This window comes from Cryptomeria japonica, chromosome 7 (assembly GCF_030272615.1).
Source record: "Cryptomeria japonica chromosome 7, Sugi_1.0, whole genome shotgun sequence".
NCBI lineage: Eukaryota > Viridiplantae > Streptophyta > Pinopsida > Cupressales > Cupressaceae > Cryptomeria > Cryptomeria japonica.
The window spans coordinates 262,431,475-262,452,005 of NC_081411.1; the positions used below are offsets into that span (position 1 = coordinate 262,431,475).

The window sequence follows — 20,531 nt, forward strand, 5'->3', positions numbered from 1 at the left end:
AAGCTAGTCGTACAATGGAAATTACAAGAACTGCAAGTATATGGCGACTCACAACTGGTCATTCGACAAGCAACAAATAAATATCAGACCAAGGATGATAAACTCATGCCATATAAGCAAATGGTGGACAATCTAAAGACATCATTTACTACTATCACTTTTGAGCAAATACCAAGAGATTAGAATCGAGCTGCTGATGCTATGGCTACCATCGCATCTCTCCTCGACCTTCCACAGAATTCAACACGCTACGAGTTCTTGGTAGAACAGCTTTGGATTCCCGCTTATGATCTCCCCAAATCTGAAATGATATGTCGCCTTGTCGGTTCTGAATCCCCATGGTACGGTGAATTCTACACCTATCTCCATGATCACACCCTTCCTCCCAACCAATCGAATAACCAACGTAAAACCTTCATTCGCCAAACTGCTCGATATACCATTATTGCTGAAACCCTATGCCGCTGCGGTCTTGATGGTACTCTCCTTCGATGTCTGGAACAAGGTGAGATAACAAAGGCTTTGGAAGAAGTCCATGAAGGAATTTGCAGGACTCACTCAAGTGGTCCGTCACTAGCCAAGAAACTCCTGCGCAATGGATACTATTGGCCATCTATGGAAAAAGATTCCTACTACTTTGTCAGAAAATGCAAGAAATGTCAAGTTCATGGCGACCTGATACATGCACCAGCCCAAGAATTGCAACCAATCACAACACCATGGCCTTTTTGTCAATGGGGCCTTGACCTTGTGGGTAAGATTCATCCATCTTCATCCAATGGCCATAAATTCATTATTACCGCCACCGAATATTTCACAAAGTGGATCGAAGCTGTTCCACTTACCCAAGTCACTAGCAAGTAGATCGCCTCATTCATCCTCAACTACATCATCTGCCGGTATGGTGTGCCCATGTCCATCATCACAGATAACAGTCTTCCTTTCAAAAATCATGATGTCCATGAACTTTGTGAGAAATTTCATATCCAACACCGCTTTTCCACTCCCTATTACCCACAAGGCAATGGTTAGGCCAAAGCATCTAATAAAAACATATTGAGGATCCTAAAGAAGACAGTCAATGATGCCGGTCGTGATTGGCAACTGAATCCAACACTATGGGCATATCAAACTAGCATTCGAACCCCTACAGGCGCAACTCCCTACTCATTGGTCTATGGCGCCGAAGCTATCTTACCTATTGAGGTTGAGCAACCATCACTACGGGTTTCCTTGCATAATCTAATAGATGATGAAGCGTATAGAGTCTCATGCCTCCAAGACTTAGAAGCTACAATCACCGAGTTAGACCTCGTACATTTGAGGTAGGTGATCTTGTTCTTCGAGAGAATCCTCGCAACCAACCAAACAGAGAACATCAGGGCAAGTTTGAATCAAACTGGCTAGGCCCATATGTTGTCACTGCTGTATTCGAGTCCAGGGCATATCAGTTGGTTACATTAGAAGGAGAACCACTCATAGATCCAATCAACAGCATGCACCTCAAACGGTTTTATACCTAAGCTATACAAAGCATCAGGCTCCCATATATACTAGCAAAAATACCAAAAACATCCAGATAAATGACCTAAAGAAAATACAAAACATCAAAAGAGTAAAAAAAATTAAAAAAAAAAAAAATCATGCATCCAAACGGTGAACAACCACTCCGGTGGCACCTTGGGTAAGTGCGATGGTGAAAACCTGGCAAACAGGCGCCACTCGTAAAAGGCTATGGCTCCATTATCTTTCAAACTTGTTGCGATCACATCTACTTCATACATACATCCATCCATACATCAACCATGGCTTGTTATAAATCTACAAATCCAAGAGAGTACTACATGCATCCTGCATCCCACATTTTTATAGTCATGTCTAAACTGGGGGCAATTCCCTTAAACTATTGATGGAAGTGGATTCTACATTGTCTTGTGATTCTTAAAGTTCTTCATTTAAAACTATCTCACAAAATCCACAAACATTCAAAACAATTCAAAATCCAAAAACATCCAAAACACTTCAAAATCCACAAACATCCAAAACACTTCAAAATCCAAAAACATTCAAAACAATTCAAAATCCAAAAACATCAAAAAAAAAAAAAAAAGACGTCGAAAATCACACAAAAACATGGCAACACATTGTACATACTCATCCGTGCAGATACCAAACAAACATTGTGATATACTCCACAAAATGACTAGTTATCAATCGACCACACAATCAACATCAACACTCAAAACTATCTTCAACAAGGATGCATCCTTCCTTAACAAAACAAAGACAAGATGACATTTTCTTTGACAAGAAAATTCTGTTTATGCTATCAAATACTTGGTTGATTTATGGGCTAGTTATTTATATTAGGTTCCTACAACATTATTTGTGCATCTTCGGTGCAATATTCCGATGAAGTTCTGGGGCATGTACTAATGGTGTCTACGTGGGAAGTTCACTAAGCTATGTGATCATAGGCAAAACTACAGTCATAGATCACTACGACTTGCTGACTATAGCGTATACCTCGACCATATGAGCATGAACCATTACCAAGGATCCATATTCTTTATTCTTTATGTATATACTGTTTGTTTGCAGGTACAATGCTCTTTCTTTGGTTCCTCCTACCTCATCCAAACTGGATAAAGGTTTTATCTCTTATTACGGTATGCACTTGTCTCAGGATATGATCAGCCTAAGATCAAGGAGGACGATCCAAGTCATGCATGAAAGGAGATAATCCTTGTCTGTTCCGCAAGCAATACTCAGGTCAACTTGATCCATTATATCAAGTTGCTTGTATTAACTTGCTATATCAAATCCATGTAAGAAATACTCTGGTCATCTTGAATCTTTATGTCAAGTTGCTTGTATTTTCTTACAACATTTTAAAGCTCAATGATGAAAATAGAGCACTATGGATCATCATCTCATCTCATCTGTATATATTGCATTTCGTTGCATTCCACCCATCCATACATTCATAATAGTTGCATATCATGCATACATAGTCATAATAATGCATACTCTATTTTACTCCTCTTCTTCCATAGGACTCGGTCCTAGTCCTCCATATCTTCTATCTAACATCGAATCCCCCCTCACCCTCCCTATCTTGATCATCAACATCATCCTAATCCCTTCATCACTTCCCATCCTCACTCATCCACAAAATTAAGCCAGTTACTCTGTCTACACAGATACATCGACTCGCACACACCTAGACTATCAACAGATACTCTGATCAAGTATCTTCGGGTCTCAACAGGTAATCGATCATGGTAATCCTAGACTACATCAGGCATTTGTCATAATGCCTAGTCTCAATGGGGTTGCCATGATTCCCCACAACCATCCATCACACGCACACACTATCAATTGATCAACCAATCAAACACAATCCAACGGACAATTACATCAATTGTCTATGTCTCAACAAGTATTTTGCTTCATATACCTTGACTTCATCGGGCAATTACATCAATTGTCTAAGTCACATCTGGTCACTTTGATTCACTTACTCATGCTTTATCCTGCCCAAGCGACCAACTGACATCAACTGTCACGCTTTGACTTGACCGGGGCAATTAAACCAATTGCACCAAATTGTCCAACCAATTTTGATCAATTGTATAGCATCAATCCAAACCACACACTACATCTATTCTGTATCTCTTGCATGACCTCAGGGTACTTGCTGTCTTGTCGTTTCTTCGTATTCACTCCATTTTCTCCCATTCTTTCATCATTAGTTCTAATTTATTCTATTCTACCTGCCCTCCACTTTTCATTCTTTTTCGAGAGATCATCCGATTTTTCAAAAAAAAAAAAAAATTCGACCCATCTCTCGAGGGGGCATACCACCCATTAAATTAACATTTTATGCGGCATTTCTTCACACCTATTTTTCTTTCTTTGAAACGATGCGATAAACCGCACCGTCTCAAAGAGGGGCAAATGTAGTCACATAAATATGTCCATTTTAATTAAATAAATATTTGCTATTTTTTTGATTAAAAATCCATTAAGCCATCAGTTAATTAAATTAATATTTAATTAATTCATCTTCAAACATTCTCCTATTAATTAAATAAATTATTTAATTTATTTTAATTAATTCATTCAACCAAATTCACACCCAATTAAATGAATAAATCTTATTTATTCAATTTAATCCTCTTTCCTCTTTTAAATAAATTAAATAAAGCATTTATTTAAATCATAAATCCCCCCCCCCCCCACTTGCATTTTCCTACATCTCCCACTTGCATTCTAAAACCTATTTCTAATCCCTTCTAGACTCTTCTAATCGCTTCTAATTAGCCTAACCCATCTTCTAAACTTTGTCACATCCCTAAGCAAAGGGAAGTCACTTCTCAAACCCTTAAAAGTCTTTGATAACCATTAAAGGCTTCAAAACTTCAACCACTTAATATCCCCAAAGTCTCCCAAACCATTAATGGTTAATTCAACCCTCTTACATGGTTAGAGACTTTTTGCCTAACTTAACCTTCATCCAACCCAAGGGTCTCATCAAGCCTTTAATGCTTTGACCATGATTATCTCTTAATCATTTGCACAAGAGTTTATCCTTAGATTAACTCTTAATCCAATGGGTAAGCCTAACTTAGGCTTGACTCTTACCCTCTAGATAACCATGAGGTCTTCTCAGGCATTTAATGTCTCCAACCCCTTTTCTCAACTAGTCTTATGTTGACACTTGTCACCATTTCATTGGTGCAAATTGCAAACATGGATCTCAAATCATTCAATCCTGACCCTTGTTGAGATTGCTCAATCTCAACCATCCATTGCTCCATTTTTCTTATAAATAGAGCCCATTTCTTCATAATCCAGATCCTGAAAACTTGCATGCATCTAGCTTATAGTAAAATCTAGAGAGTATTTAGCATAATTCACTTTGGTCTAGAATTAATCTTAGTTAGTTACATAATATCTCATTTCTTAGCTTGTTCATGTTTGCATTTTCATGAGCATTTACTTCATACTCTTGAATCTCCATAAGACATCCAGAAATAGTGCAAAAAGCTACTGAGAGCTACACTCATTTGGGAACTTGGAGAGGAGAGGAACAAGGGAGAGCTAATGGCGTAGGGAGCATCATGAGTGAAGTCTTAATCTTTATTCGTTTTTATCTCTAATATGCTTCTATGCGTAATCTTTCTTGATAATGTTTTTTAATGGTTTAGTTTTATGTTGATTTGACTAACCCCTGGACTAGCCGTTTTATGGTGTTACAGTAACCACTTTGAATCCTAGAAGCCCCTTTTCTCCAACTTCAAATAAATGATCAAAGTCATCTTTATAACTCACTTTGAGTTATTTGGGGAAGGAAATGTCATCAAGAGCTAGCCCGATCACCTTTGTGATCTCTGCAGAAACCATGAAGGTAACTCTTTTTTTTCAATGTAATTATTTTATGTTCATATTTAAAATGTTTGAATCAACTTATTCTTTTATTTTTAATAAATAACGATTTAGATTATTATCATCTTAATATAAACTTGATGATATTTAGTTTAAAAATAAATATTAATAATAGCTGTAATTTTATTGTAACAAAATTTGTATCTAATTTTTAATTTTGATTTAATTATATTTTATAATAAACATTTTATAGTTTTACATGATTTGTTGTTATATGTAATAATATTATTAAATTAAAAAATTATTCAAAAAATTAATCTTAAAAAATAAATAAATGATTTAAAATTATTTTGTAATTAAAATTAATTAAAAATAATAATAAAATTATTATAATATGTAGATTAATATATTTTATGAACTACGTTACAATTCTTAATCTAATGTAAATATTACATAATATATACCAATATTAGATAATATATATTATCTCTAAATTATACTTAAAGTTAGGATTAAGGTTAGGTTAAGGTTTGGATTAGGGGTTGGTTAAAATTAAGATTCTTATTCTAAGATAAAGCTTCGGTTAGGGTTAAGTTTAGTATCAATTAGGGTTAGAGTTAATTTTATTTGAATTTTGATTAATTATTATAATAAAAATATTTTTTAAGCTTGAAAGTATTAAAAATCTATTTTAACAATTTTTATTTAAAATAAACATAAGTAATATACAACTATTTTAAATTTTGAAAATACATAATATTCCACTCTTTGTTTTTCAATTTTCAATCTAATATAAATATTAAATATTATATATCAAAAATAAGTAATATGTACCATCTTTGAATTGTAGGTAGGGTTAGGATTAGGGTTAGCTTAAGGTAAGGGTTAAAGTTAGTATTAGCGATAAATTAGGGTTATAATTAGTGTTAATATTCAAGTACAAGGTTACCTTTAAATATTCAAGTACAAAATTACTATTCTAGGATAAAAGCTTGGGGTTAGGGTTACAACTGAATTAGAGTTAGGGTTAGCATTAAGGTCCAATTAGTATTAGAATTAGAATTCAATTTAAGATTAGTATTATGATTAGAGTTAATATGTGTTATATTAGAGTTAGGATGTAATTAATGTTATGGTTGTATTTGCAATACTAACAATGATCATAATCTCAACACCAACCCAGACCCAATCCCCAATCCCCAACCCTCAAATCTAATTCTAAGCCTAAACCTAACAATATTCTTGAATCAGAGGATTCTATTGATTTGGATGGAGAGCGGGAGCGAGAGGGGTTTCCTGTGTAGGAGTTGCAGAAGATGGGGAAGACGATGCTGCGGATGAGGATGATCTCATCCCTCTCCTCCTTTCACCTTCTAAGCCATCTGATGGGGCTCTTCGTGGCTCTTCTTTGTTGGAATGGTGGGTGGAGGAGTTTGGCACTGAGGAAGGAGTGGAGGCTGCATCTGCAATGGAGGCATTTTGGCAAGGGTTTTTTGTGGCCTCTATTTCTCATCAGGGGCGTGCGGTGGTTCCTGTCATTGGCCTTTTTTCTGCTCTTTCTTTGGTGGGGGGTATTATCCTGATGGTGTTTGGGCGGATCTGGGACCCTAGTGGATCTCTTGTGGAGAGGCTCTATGTGTTCTCTCCTCTCCTTTGTGTTGAGGATTTGTTGTTGTTCTGGCCTTTGGCGCTCTGGTTCTTCAAAGGAGCTTCCTTTTTCGATTCTTCTCTATTAGGCTACCCTCCTATGGATGTGGAGAGTTGGCTTTGGTGTCAACCTTTGAGAGAGGTTTCTTGGCTCTTGCTCTCTTCCCCTCCTTGTCTGTTAGAGGTGACCATATTTCCTATGGAGGTGGATATTTGGTGGAGGGGAAAGGGCTAGTTTTTGCTTGCTACTGGAGAGTGCTGGTTGTTGTTTTTCTACTTCATTCTTCATCCTGTAGAGGTGGAGCTCTTTCCTATTGAGGTGGAGAGATGGAATGTTGGGGATTTTCAACTTTTGGTGCTCCTCTTGTAGAGTTGTCTTTGGTGTGAACCTTTAAGAGGGGTTTCTTGGCTCTTGCTCTCTTCCCCTCCTTGTCTGTTAGAGGTGACCATATTTCCTATGGAGGTGGATATTTGGTGGAGGGGAAAGGGCTGGTTTTTGCTTGCTACTGGAGAGTGTTGGTTGTTGTCTTTCTGCTTCATTCTTCATCCTGTAGAGGTGGAGCTCTTTCCTATTGAGGTGGAGAGATGGAATGTTGGGGATCTTCAACTTTTGGTGCTCCTCTTGCTGCTGGCTATGGATGCTGGTTTCTTCTCTCTTGGGAGTCTCCTTGGGTGGGGCTAGAAGTTCTTTTTTCTAGACTCCCAGCTTGTCTCTTGGACTGGTTCCTTTTTGTTGTTTCTTGGTTTGGCCTCCTTCCTTCTAGTTTTTGGGGTCTTTGTTCCCCCTTTTTCTAGTTGTGGGTTCCTGGTTTATCCTATAGGCAGGACGGTTGCTAATAGTTTTAAAGGGCATAGTCTGTCTTTCTGTTGTCTTTGGTTTGGGGAAAATCATGTGTTTGGAGTTATGAGCTCATCATTTAAGGTTGAGGGTGCCTGGAAAAACCCCTGGTTGCTGGTTTTGGGTTCCATTTTAAAACCCAGTTTGAAGGTTGAGGGAGCCTTTCAAAACCCCTTCTAGCCAGATTCAAATTGTATGAATATCTGTTGTAATCTGGTGTTGTTATTGAAGGTTAGGGGTACCTTTCAAAACCCTAATAGTTGGCTGAGGGTGCTTGGTATACCCTCGATTATTACTGTTTCATGCTATAGTTTGGAGCTGTAGCTTTGTTGGGTGTGGCGTGACTATGCTGGTTGTTGCTGGTTTTAGTCATCTTTACTAGATTTTGGCTGCGGTTTTTCATAGTTTATTTCTTTTAGCAGCCTACATTGTTGGGTTCTAGATCCTGGTAAAATCTATTGGGTTTCGGGTCCCTCCAAAACCCGTTGTATGGGGTTTCGGGTCCCCTCAAAACCCGTTTTTCCCCTAATCAAAAACAATATTCTTGAATCAATTTCCAACCATAACCTTGAAATTAATCCTAACCAAACTCTAACTCTAACCCTACTTGCAACTTTAACCCTAACATTGACATTGACCTTAACACTAATAAGATAACCCTAAATTTTCATCTAGCCATATCCATAACAAAGAAGACATATCAATGATCAAGATCAAATATATTCATTATAATCTATTTCATAAGTTAATCATTTCCTTATATTTTTAAAAAACTATAGTGTACAATGAAGGATCCTAGGGGGTTTATGATGAGGATCTCAACTATTGATTTATGTTTACTGACATACTATAAATTATTATCACTATTTATTTGATTTGTACCTTCCTATATATATATTATTTAATGTATATCTTACTATCAACATAACCATTGCACCTCCTTTTGGTGCAAGTTTTAGCTAAGTAGATTTTTTAGAATCATAAATATTAATAATACTAAAACAATGATTATCAAGAGTTAGGTGGGTCCATAAAGCCTTATTGGTGGGGTCGCATTTAAAGACCACTAAATGTGACAATCATTTAGGATAAAGAAACATAACAGCTCTACGATATCTATCTTATAATTATTGCACAAATGAAAATTAACTAGCCATATGATATAATAAATTAGAGGAAGTAAACATCCTAGAATTTTAACCTCTTATAAAATAAATGTCTCACTAATCTCTAGATGTTAAATTAACTATTTTACATTCATATTAGAAAATCATTTTCTCAAATTTTTTTCTTCTCTATATGCACATTAATTCATTATTATGTCAATAAGCCCTTGGTTTGCTGGTGAAGTTGGAAGCTTCTTAATGAGCCCACTAGAGATTAATTTTTGTTGAGTGCAACATTGGATACCCCTCAGTTGAATGGTTACCCCTCATCCTTAGCTCTTAAATGAAGAGGATGAATATCTTCCATTAAATAATTTATTTTGAAAATTTCTTTTCCTTTTTATGAATATAAATCTAAGCCTTGTTAAAATCTAAATAACAAATACCATAGTAATATCCTTAACTCTTAATTGAAGAGGATGAATAATCTTCCATCAAATTTTTTTTCTTTTTTTCAAAGATAAATCTAAGCCTTATTAAAATCAGAATAACAATACCATAATAATATCCTTGTGAGTTTTTTTTTTTTTGACTAAAAAGAGGTAAAAATTTATTCATTCACAAAAAGAGATACGAAGCATTACACCATCTTGTTAGTCTCCACTAAATTATCTAACATATGAGACAAAACTGGAGGCAACTATCCCCAATCCACAATATTCAAATTCTACATTTGATTAGAACTCCATTTGGCTAGACAATCTTACAACTCTATTCCACTCCCTAGGAATATGACTAAATGTAATGGATTCCGAAGAGCCACACAACCGAAGAATCTATTTAATAACCACAACGAAGTGCCAACTAACACCATCAAGTCGTTGACCATTCAGCAAAGTCACCACCAGCTGAGAATCAGATTCACAAATAATCCTACACCAACCAAGACTACAACCATGCTCCACAGCATACAAGATGGCAAGAACCTCCATTAAATTATTAGTATGAATACCCTTATAAATAGAAAATATAAACTAAACATCATCAGAACTATCACAATCAAACCCACCAATACCATCAGTGTCAGAATTTGATAGAAAATCATTGTACAATGTAAAACCAAGGTTCTAACTGATTGAATCGGACCAGACCAAAAAAGTTTCAAACCCCATAGGTTGCGACTACTTTTCACACTGATATATAAATTATTATTTATACAGAACTGTTTAATTCGGAAAGTAGTTTAGTGCGCAAACTTTAACGTTAAAAATTGTTCAAATACTTGTGAATAGTTTCTCGCACAGCTTTTTAGAATCAAATCTTGCTATTACTGCTTTCGCTCGATTTCATTCCGGCACTCCACTTGTTAATTAATGTTACTGGTCTCCATTTTTAAAGATGAAATTCATAAATGCTTTCTGTTTTTAAATGTTCAGTGAAAAAACTACACACGACTCTTCGGACAATATAAAGTTTTGGATATCTTAGCGTTATAGTGGAAGACAAAATCATTTCCGATACCTACCATTATTAGTATTATTTTACATTATATAAGCATAGAAATTGACTATTCAGAAATTCTGATGTTCCTTAGTTTGACTCCTTTACAACGGCAACATTAATTTTGATAGAAAGATGTTTAAGAGACTATGCTAAAAGATGAGAAGCATTTAACATTGTCAAAGACGATAAAGGAGGATGCTTAAACAGTATATCTCTAAAAGCAACAAGGAATATTTAGTTGGGAACTGAATAAAACACGAGAAGAAAACCTTTGTTTGGAAAGGCAAAGAATAAGCTCAGACCAATATGTAAAAGCTAAAAAGCTTATATTTATTTGGGTTTGACGACTGTAACACCATAGCCCTAGTTTTGACTGTTTTTAATATTTTTAGATGTAGATGAGGCATAAAATTCTTATTGATAATTTGATTATATGATAAATCATATGATATTAAAAAAGAGACGGATGTGATATGGAGAAAAAAATAATTGATTTATTGTTTTGACCTAAAGATTTTTGTAAGGAAGAGGTACGCTGCATTTAATACTGTTTGAGGATCACAGGGCAGCTTGATTTTTTTCCTTTTAAAAAGATTTAATTTCAATGCATTATTTTTAATAATAATATAGAATAATCATTTGAATTTTTAGGATAATCTAATCAAATGAAATACATTCAATTTATTATCAGTTAACTTAGATACTAATGATAATTTATAATTAAATGTTAGGTTGAGAAATTAAATGAAAAAGGATAGAAATACTTAATTCTATAATCAATGTGATGTGTTAGGTATGATGTGGTGCATACACTAATGACCTAGTAAGGTGTACTCTATTTGAAGCTCTATGTTATACCATAATTGCTTCTTTATTGAATATGTGGATATAGAACATTTTATATAGGCCCTAATCTACTTTATATGTTTTGTATCTCATTTTATTGGTAATGTGCCTCTTCTTTTTGATTGAACTGATTCTTTCCACTTCAATGAATGCTAATTACTAATAATGTTTATAAACATGTAGAGGAGATTACTAGATTGCAAGTATCATGTTATCCTATTTAAAACTCTTGATCTGGTTGACTGTTATGATCACGATAAAGGTTGGAAATCAATATAAAAGGGGCCAAGAATCTTAAAATGATTGTGTATATTTTCATTATTTTTAATGCATCAATTCATAGTTTGCTTGGGGTGTTGTGTCCTTTGATAAGAATGATAGTAAATAATATTTGTGGATGTCGTTGATATCTAAAATGAACATAATTACATTTATCTAAATAAAAGTATAAAAAAATAATCACACAAAGCATGTACTAGATACGCTCAAGGTGGGAATAAAAATAGGTAGAAATTGACAAAATTTGAATTCTAAATTTTAAATAAATATAGAGATAAGATTTGTGAGTGTGAGATTGATCTCACACTTGTAAAAATGGTCAATTCAAGACATAAGAGAAATAATACATTTGTAGGCAAATAATACCTAGGCATTCTTAAGGATAAAATAAATGCATGATAATATTCTTTTGAAACAATAATGTATGTTTTTATATATGTTAATGTATATCTAATTGAGGATCTATAGGATGAAGGACATAGATGTAACATCATTTGTAAATATATAAAATCATATTAAAGGACTCTCTCAAAATGGGCCCAAAAATTTATTAATATCTACTATTCCATTTGCCTCAATTTGAAGAGCATAAAAATTTAAACATAACATATGTTAAAGAATGTAATAATACATAAATATATATTTAATATAAAGATTCAAACAAGGAAAACATGTGATTTTCATTTCATATAATAGACCCCGCTAGGTGTTTATTTCTATTCATCCTTCACATATGTTTTCCATGGGAATTTATTAAAAAGAGAAATAATGCAAATAATACTAGCATTTTTCTTGCAAATAAAATAGACATAAATAAAAAACTTATTTAGCCATCTAGAAAATTGAAATTTAGGAAATGAAAGAAATTTAGGATTAGGAAATTTTGTCTTTATAAAATTTTATGTGGCTCTGTGTAACATATTTGATAATGCCTATGTTATATGCTAATCATCTATTTGGACATGATAATATATTCTTATGGAGACTTTATGAGTAGTTAAAGGGTAGATCATAAGAATGCTAGTAAAATATATCAATTTATTATTTTAAAACTATAGGATTCAATGAATTGGAAGAGTGAAAAAATAATATATTAAATATAAATTTTATGCACTCATGTACTTATTTAAATTAGCGACTATGATGCTTTAACTCAATCATGTAATAGTCAAGTAAAGAATAATGAGAGATAAGGAATAAAAATCCCATCAACTAGAGATGAGTTTAAATGAAATAAGGTTTCCCACACACAGATAGTTGAAATATTCTTTCACAAATGTTAATATAAACAAAATATATGCATGTATATAATGAAATAGGATGGACATTTTTTATGAATAAGAAAAAATTAGTTGAGATAAGGAAAATATACTTCAAAGAGTATTGTAAATCTATGATTATAATCATAATGTAATGAAGGGGGATGCACAAAGTCACAGAAGGTAAGAAGTTAAGAAAATAAAAAATAAGGGAAAAAATCGGAAGTATAAGTTGTTTCCAAATATAAAGATGTATATGTTGAATAATTTTAAGATATTTTAGCCATAATGATAGGGGGAAAGGTATGATTCTTGTTGAAGTGTATAAATATTTGGAAATATAAGCTCCATATAAAATGGGGGACATATGTTGGCATATATATTGTAATGGCTCCATAATATTAAAATAAAAAAATACATAAAATACACATAATTAAACACAAATTTAATGGACTTGTTAAAAATATTAGAATAGAGATATCATATTAGATTTCAAGAAAATATCTAAGTATGTAAGCCCAATGACTAGGCATACATAAGGAAACTATTTCCTTTACATGAATACCATAAGGTTGAGTACAAAAAATACATAAATTGTAAAAATGAAACATTCTTGATAGATAGTCTTGACATGCGACCTTTGCAAGAGAAAAACATGAGGGAGAACATCATTGGAGTGATTTTACCATCCAACAATGAAGAATATGATACCTCACAATCCTTTGAATGAAGAGTACCTAATCCTATAAAAGGATGCTTATCATTAAAGGAAATACGTTGGATTACATAGATGTTGGCATCTTTAAATTAATACAATAAACTATAACAATTTGAATAAGCATACATCTAGAAAGTCACCTTTGGCTAAGTCATTATGTGTAGGGGATCCAATTTGTCAAAGTTACGGGCATGGATTGAATCTAGCCCAAATATGTCTCTGGGAGTTTGTACTTTTGTGGATGGCTTTTATAGCCATTAATTATTTTTTAATGTAAAATACTTCTCTTTAAAATAATTTTTTTTTTTGACTTTTTGAATGAAGGATTGCATACAATCCATGAGTTTTTTTTTCTATATAATATAGAAATATGCAATTTTTATTTGAGTGACTACTTTGACAGGATTATCAAATATGGTATTTTTAGGGGGATTAGAGTCAATGAATGTGGGTGTAAAAATAAGATTACAACATTTGGATAGTGTTGGACAAATGATAAAAGATGCCACATGGTCAAATAAGTTGGCAAAAGGATTTCACTTAGAAAAATGAGGATTTGGATGAGGGTGTGTGGTTTGGTGAAAGGAACCTATGGCAAAAGATGGGCTCACTAAAATTAGTATGCATAGGAGCATGGAAAACATGGCTAAGGGTGGATGAAAGACTTAAAATAGGATTATTAATTCTAAGATGATAAAAATAGAAATGAAGGTCAACAACAATAGTATGAAGATAAGAAATGGAGTCTACAAATGATAGTAATAATACTATCAAAAGACAAGTGCAGATACAATACAAAATTATCATGGATTATAATATCTATCAATGAAATTTTTGAACTCTTGATATAGATGAACTAGTATGATCAACTAGGTTCATCAAATGAAAGTATAGATAAAGAGATTTTTCTCTAAACTTGTATATAAATGGTTGTTAGAAGTGGAAGTGAAAATGAAGTAGATTCACCAAAGGAAAAATATGAAAATATATAACTATTCTTTCTTAAGTTTCAAATTTCTACGTACAACTATGTGTAAACTATGATGTAAATCAAGGTTATTTGAATGCTATCTAAATGTAAATGCCAATTATGATAACCTGAGATAATCTCCAACCAACAAAAGCTCTATTAATAACTAGTGATGTGTTGGGATTGATAATATAATCGATTGCTAAATGCAACTATTCTAATCAAATGTAATGAGGACTTGAAAACTTGAAATGATCATGCTAAAATATTATAAAATAGAAACTAGATGACTTAGATGCACCAAGATTAACATGGTCTTTAAGAGATTTGTTGGAAATCTAATTCTATATTTGCTTATATAATTTGGAAGTTTTCTGAGCAAAGGACATGCAATGATGCATTAAGATGGCTATTAAATGATGATGTGATAATTAGATAAAAGTTCTGCTAGATTAGGTTGATTGATTAAATGAATTATGGTTTGTCCTTTCATAAAATAAAGTAGCATAGAAACCACATATTTAATGTTCAAGCTAACAACTAATTTGCTAATAGGGAGTAAGTTGACTTAATCTTTTAGTTGGGAATTGATTTAAAATTTTTAAATATAGGGTCAACTCCATGTTGTAGACCTCAATTAAGTTCAAGTCCATACTTATGGATTCCACACAAGTTAGAGATATGGGGAGAGTTGTCCCCTATCCTCAATAGACCAACCCTCCCTAAAATTAGAAGCCCATTTGGCTAGACAGTCAGCGACCCCATTCCATTCCCCAGGAATATGATTGACTCAAAAAACTCACAGAGTGAACGAATCTGACGGATAATCTTTTGAAGCTGCCAACTAACACCATCTCAGCTCTGCTGGTTCAATAAAGTCACCACAATCTGGAAATCAGATTCAAACACTATGCATTGCCAACCAAGAGAACAACAACGCTCTAACACAACCAAAATATATAAATAGTTCCTACTTAATTATGCATTTACTTAACAAACAACCTAAACTATGCATTTACTTAACAAACAACCTAAACTATGTAAACTAGTCACATATTAAATTGTTTCTCGTATGCAAACTATTTAACTGAGAGGTTTGTTGATAGTTTTTTTCATGGAGATATGAGAAAAGAAAACATTTACATAGAATAAAATAAACTATCTATATTCACCTCTATAGGAGACTTTGTAGATCTGGTGAGAACATAGATACAATAACTATAAATTTATTCACAGCTAAGCTGCTAATATCCCAATTCTGTCAGAAGATGTGCACCCTCTCAATTCCTTATAAATATAGTCAGCGTAACAAACATACCTTACAAAGCCAAATTTATATTTTCTATATCATTCTTTTATTACTGACTAATGCAAGCCTACTATTAATAGTAGCATGAACAGATCAGCACACACAAGAGAATGGATTTTCTATATGATAGATTGAGTCTGGAGCTCCTCTTCTTCATCTTGGTTGGTGAAGGCAAAGTTATTATGTGAGGGATTTGGTGTTTGGGAAATCAGTAAGCATATGGACAACCTCCCTCATGCTTGGCCTTTGTTCACTGCGCTCTTGTAAACATAGCATTGCAATATTAAAAACATGCATCACCTCTTGCAAAGGGACACTGGACAATCTCCTGTCTGTGACTTCCATAACTCTTTCTTTTAAAGAACCAGTCAGTTTTCTTACCCACTGAACAATATCCAGTTCCTCCCCAAAGTCACCAACTGCCTTTCTCCCACATATTAACTCTAGCAGGACAACTCCAAAGCTGTAGACATCACTTTTCTCATCGACTTGAAGGGTGCAGGCCTCTTCTGATATCAAAATAGGATGCCAATGGACACATTCAAAGATGATTTACATAAAGAAAACAAATGCATAAAAGAATTATATCAATGCTTGAAAATGTTGTTATTCAGTGGTGACCAAGAGTGAAGCTATGTTAAGACAGAAAAACTGTTAAATAAAAGGATTAAGGAGGGAAGAAAGAAATTAATTTTATGATCTCAAATGATTGAAGTATGTCAATCAATCGACTGTACATTGTAGAGCAAATAAATCTAGAAAAGGAGGGAACAGGAAGAAATAAATTCATGTTAGTAAATTTCTATAATTCATGAGACTGTCTGTTGTTTCTGGATTCAATCGTGTGAGTGGTTTTGCATCAACGTTTCAGATCATATACTATGATTCATTTTCAGAATGACAGTGAGTGTTTTAATCTTCTTATGCTCTCTTCCATCCTGATGATGAATCACAGAATGTGATCCGAAACATTGGTACAAAAATACTCATTTTTTCAAATTCAGAAGCAACAACAGAAAAATAAATTCTACTTAAACCCACGAGCTGACTTATGTGACTTATGTTAGTAGAGTACAAGAGAAAAGCATACCTATTTTGATCTTCCTCTAAATCTTTATGAGTGTCAAAAAACGCATATATAAATCTATTTGAAAATCTGAGAAAAGTTAGTAGACTGCAAGAGAAAAGCTTACCTATGTGAATGTCATTATAAATCAAATTTGAACTTCCTAAAATAAGGCATACTTGGAGCAATAGACCCATAAGAGCCTGTTATAGAAGACATGCAATTTGAGGCAGCAGAATCTTGAAGGAATTTTGTCAGTCCAAACCCTGCTATACGGGCTTCAAAATTGGAGGCGAGGAGAATATTATTGGACTTGACATCATGGTGCACTATAGGTGTAGAACAGTCATGATGAAGGTAGGAAAGGCCCTTTGCAGTCTCTATGGCAATCTTGTACCTTATCTCCAACTGCAGGTACTCGCCTTCTCTGCCATGGAGTAGCTCTTCTAGGCTTCCATTGGGCATGTATTCATAGACAAGTAGATTTGTCTCCCGGTTCGAACAAAACCCGAACAATTTCACTATATTCCGATGCCGAACATTCCCTAAAGTCAAAATGTATGTGTTAAATTCATGATCATAATCAGGAGAAAAGCCTCTGCCTCTGCCCATCTTTCTGGCTATATCAACAGCTAGCAATTTCTTTACAGCAACTTGTTCTCCGTTTGGCATTAAACCCTTAAAGAAAATGACAGAACCATCATTCCCAATGATATTGTCTTCCTTGAGGCAGCCTAGCACATCCTTAGAGGACAAATGGAATCTTTAGAAAGCTGTTAGTCTCCAGGTCCTTGAGGAATTTGACTTCCACAGGGTTCTTAGTATAAAAATGGCAGGAATAACGAAGGCCAAAGAGCAAATCAACAACCCAGTCACCAGAAGCAATTTAGCAGTAGTAGACATAAATGCACTATTTTTCCTATAGGATTGAGAAGATTGGTTGTAAGCTGGAGCTAAATAAGGTTCAAACAAACCTGGATTTCCTACAAAGGAAGATGCATTGAAGAAACCGTATTACCTACTCTGAGGTACCAAACCAGACAGATTGTTGTAGGACAAATCTACATACAACAAGCTCTGCATACCTTCGATTTTTTTTGGAATGTTCCCAACTAAATTGTTTCTAGAGATATTGAGATAGTTGAGATTCTGCATATCAGTGATTTGTGGAGGAATATTCCCACTCAGATGATTTATGCTCAAATCTATTTCAGACAGCTTCTTAAGTCTACTTATCTCGCTTGGAATACTCCCATTAAACATGTTGCCATTTAGCAGAAGGGATTGCAAGTGAACCAAATTACCTATTGCTGGGGGAAGAGGGCCACTCAGTCTATTATTGGATAAACTGACATGTTCTAATTTCAGAGAAATAGAAATGGATGTGGGTATGCCTCCTGCTAGATGGTTATCATTAAGTTCAATCATCTCCAACAAGGGAAGATTGAGAAAGCCATCTGGGATTGAACCATTGAAGAGATTTTCTCCCATACGCGTCTTCCTTAATGATTTGCAGTTGCCTAGAGCTTTGGGAATGGGGCCAAACAAAACATTTTGTAGCATAATAAGAGATTCAAGTTCATCGTTCTTACAGAGATAAGGGGGTAGCAGACCAGTCAACATGTTGATGGAGAAGTCGAGGTGCTTGAGTCTGCTATTCTTACCTAGATTCCGCGGAATCTGGCCAGTGAAGTTATTCTTCCATAGCCCAAGCTGTTCAAGGTTAGGGAGCTCTGCTACGAAAGAGGGAATAGTTCCATGTAGTCTGTTCTTAAACAGATTCAACAGCTTCAAGTTGTGCAGCCTTTCAAATTCTTCAGGGATATGGCCTGTAAGATCATTGTCAGCCAAGTCCAGATATCTGATGCTTGACAGATCTCCCAAACTACAAGGAATTAGGCCAGAGAAGGTATTTACTTGCAGGTACAAGGTTTCCAGTAGCCTTAGTTTTCCTAGCTCAGGAGATATAGGCCCTGAAAGAATACAATTTGCCATATCCAATACAAGAAGATTTGTGAGTTTGCCAAGCTCAGGAGGAATCCCTCCTTGGTAAGAATTATAGTAGCCAAGGTAGAGCTGTTCCAACATAACAATTTGGCCAAACTCACTTGGGATTGTCCCAGTAAGGTCATTTGCACCCAGTGCCAGGTATCTCAAGTTTCCCAGCCTTGAATATTCAAGTAGGATCTTGCCAGAAAAATAGTTGCTTCCCAAGTGCACATGTTGCAGCTTGCTTAGGTCAATCAATTCAACAGGCAATGGCCCTGCAAAACTGTTGTCGTAAACATCTAGGACTTGCAAGTCCTTACAATGGGAAATGCTGGAGGGGAAGCTCCCAGTAAAGAGATTATTGGAGAGATTCAAGGTTCTCAGTGTGGGAATATGGAAGAGTTCAGTAGGTAAAGGACCAGTGAAATTATTGGAAGCAAGTGTGAGATTCACAAGATTGCGTAGCTTCCCAATTTCAGGTGAAACTGAGCCGTTCAAATTCATATGGGAGATGTTAAGTCCAACAACTTGATAAGACTTATCACATTCGACCCCCTTCCACCAACAATGGGAAGTTAAATTCGATTTAGACTCATCATTCCAGTCTCTCAAAACATCTGGCGAGCCTTCTGCAACAGCAATTGTTTTCTTCAGGGAAAGCAGGACATGGGCCTCGCCAGATAGCCTTGAAAAACCATCTACTGCCCCTGCCCCTGCCCCTGCTTCATCGGTAACTAGCAACACCAGCAAGATGAAAGTAAAGGGAAATCTATGATATTTTGACATGGTGGGAAGGAGATACTCGCCACTAGTATGAAAAGAAACTTATAAAAGAGGTTAATGGGGAAGCTTGAGGAGGCATAACCTTGGCTAGCTTATAATTGGCTTCAGGTGAAGCAACCTAGCCATTTCCCTCTTTAAAAAATGTTTTCATGGGCTTACGTGGACAATAGACCCTTATTCTGATACTGTTGACCTAGTAATGCAGTCAATTCTATTCATACGAAACAAAGGTCTATAGTACAATCTTCCTGTCATGCTATTTTATGCAAAAAGTTAGAAATTACAGTCTTCCACCAGTCACGTGTGGATGCCAAATTCCATAGCCATTATCGTATTTTGCAACCTAACATCTTCTTCATGTTTAGAATTTAAATAATTTTGTTTACTGTAAAAGGGAGACAGCAGAATACACTAACAATAAGATCTGAAAAAACTTCCTTTTACGTAGATTGCTTCTACCTTAAGATGAGATAATAAAATGATAAAATTGGTTTGTGGGATCGGAATAATACAACAGAAAATAAGGAATAAGAGTTACTCTAGTAAATCTAAATAGGAATTAAAATGAGTATTCAACGGAAAGTGTGTCATCATTTTACGTCTCAATAACGGCATCAATAAGTACTTTAAAGGACTTGGAAAATGTAATGTCTAAACCTCCAGCAATGGACATATATGGGCAATCACATATTATCTTACTTAATGCATGACTCCGTATCTCTTAGAATGAGCATTCAAGGAAATGTGAATCATTTTATGTCTCATGAGTCTTCTAATATCTAAGTTTATCATATGTCTCATGGGTCTTAAAATATCTAGAAGTCCAC

General features: G+C 34.5%; 1 pseudogene; it reads right to left on the reverse strand.

Moving 5' to 3' along the window:
- Positions 1-15,666: 15,666 nt before the first annotated feature.
- On the reverse strand, positions 15,667-19,707 carry LOC131855882 (leucine-rich repeat receptor-like serine/threonine-protein kinase BAM1; annotated as a pseudogene).
- Positions 19,708-20,531: the final 824 nt, after the last annotated feature.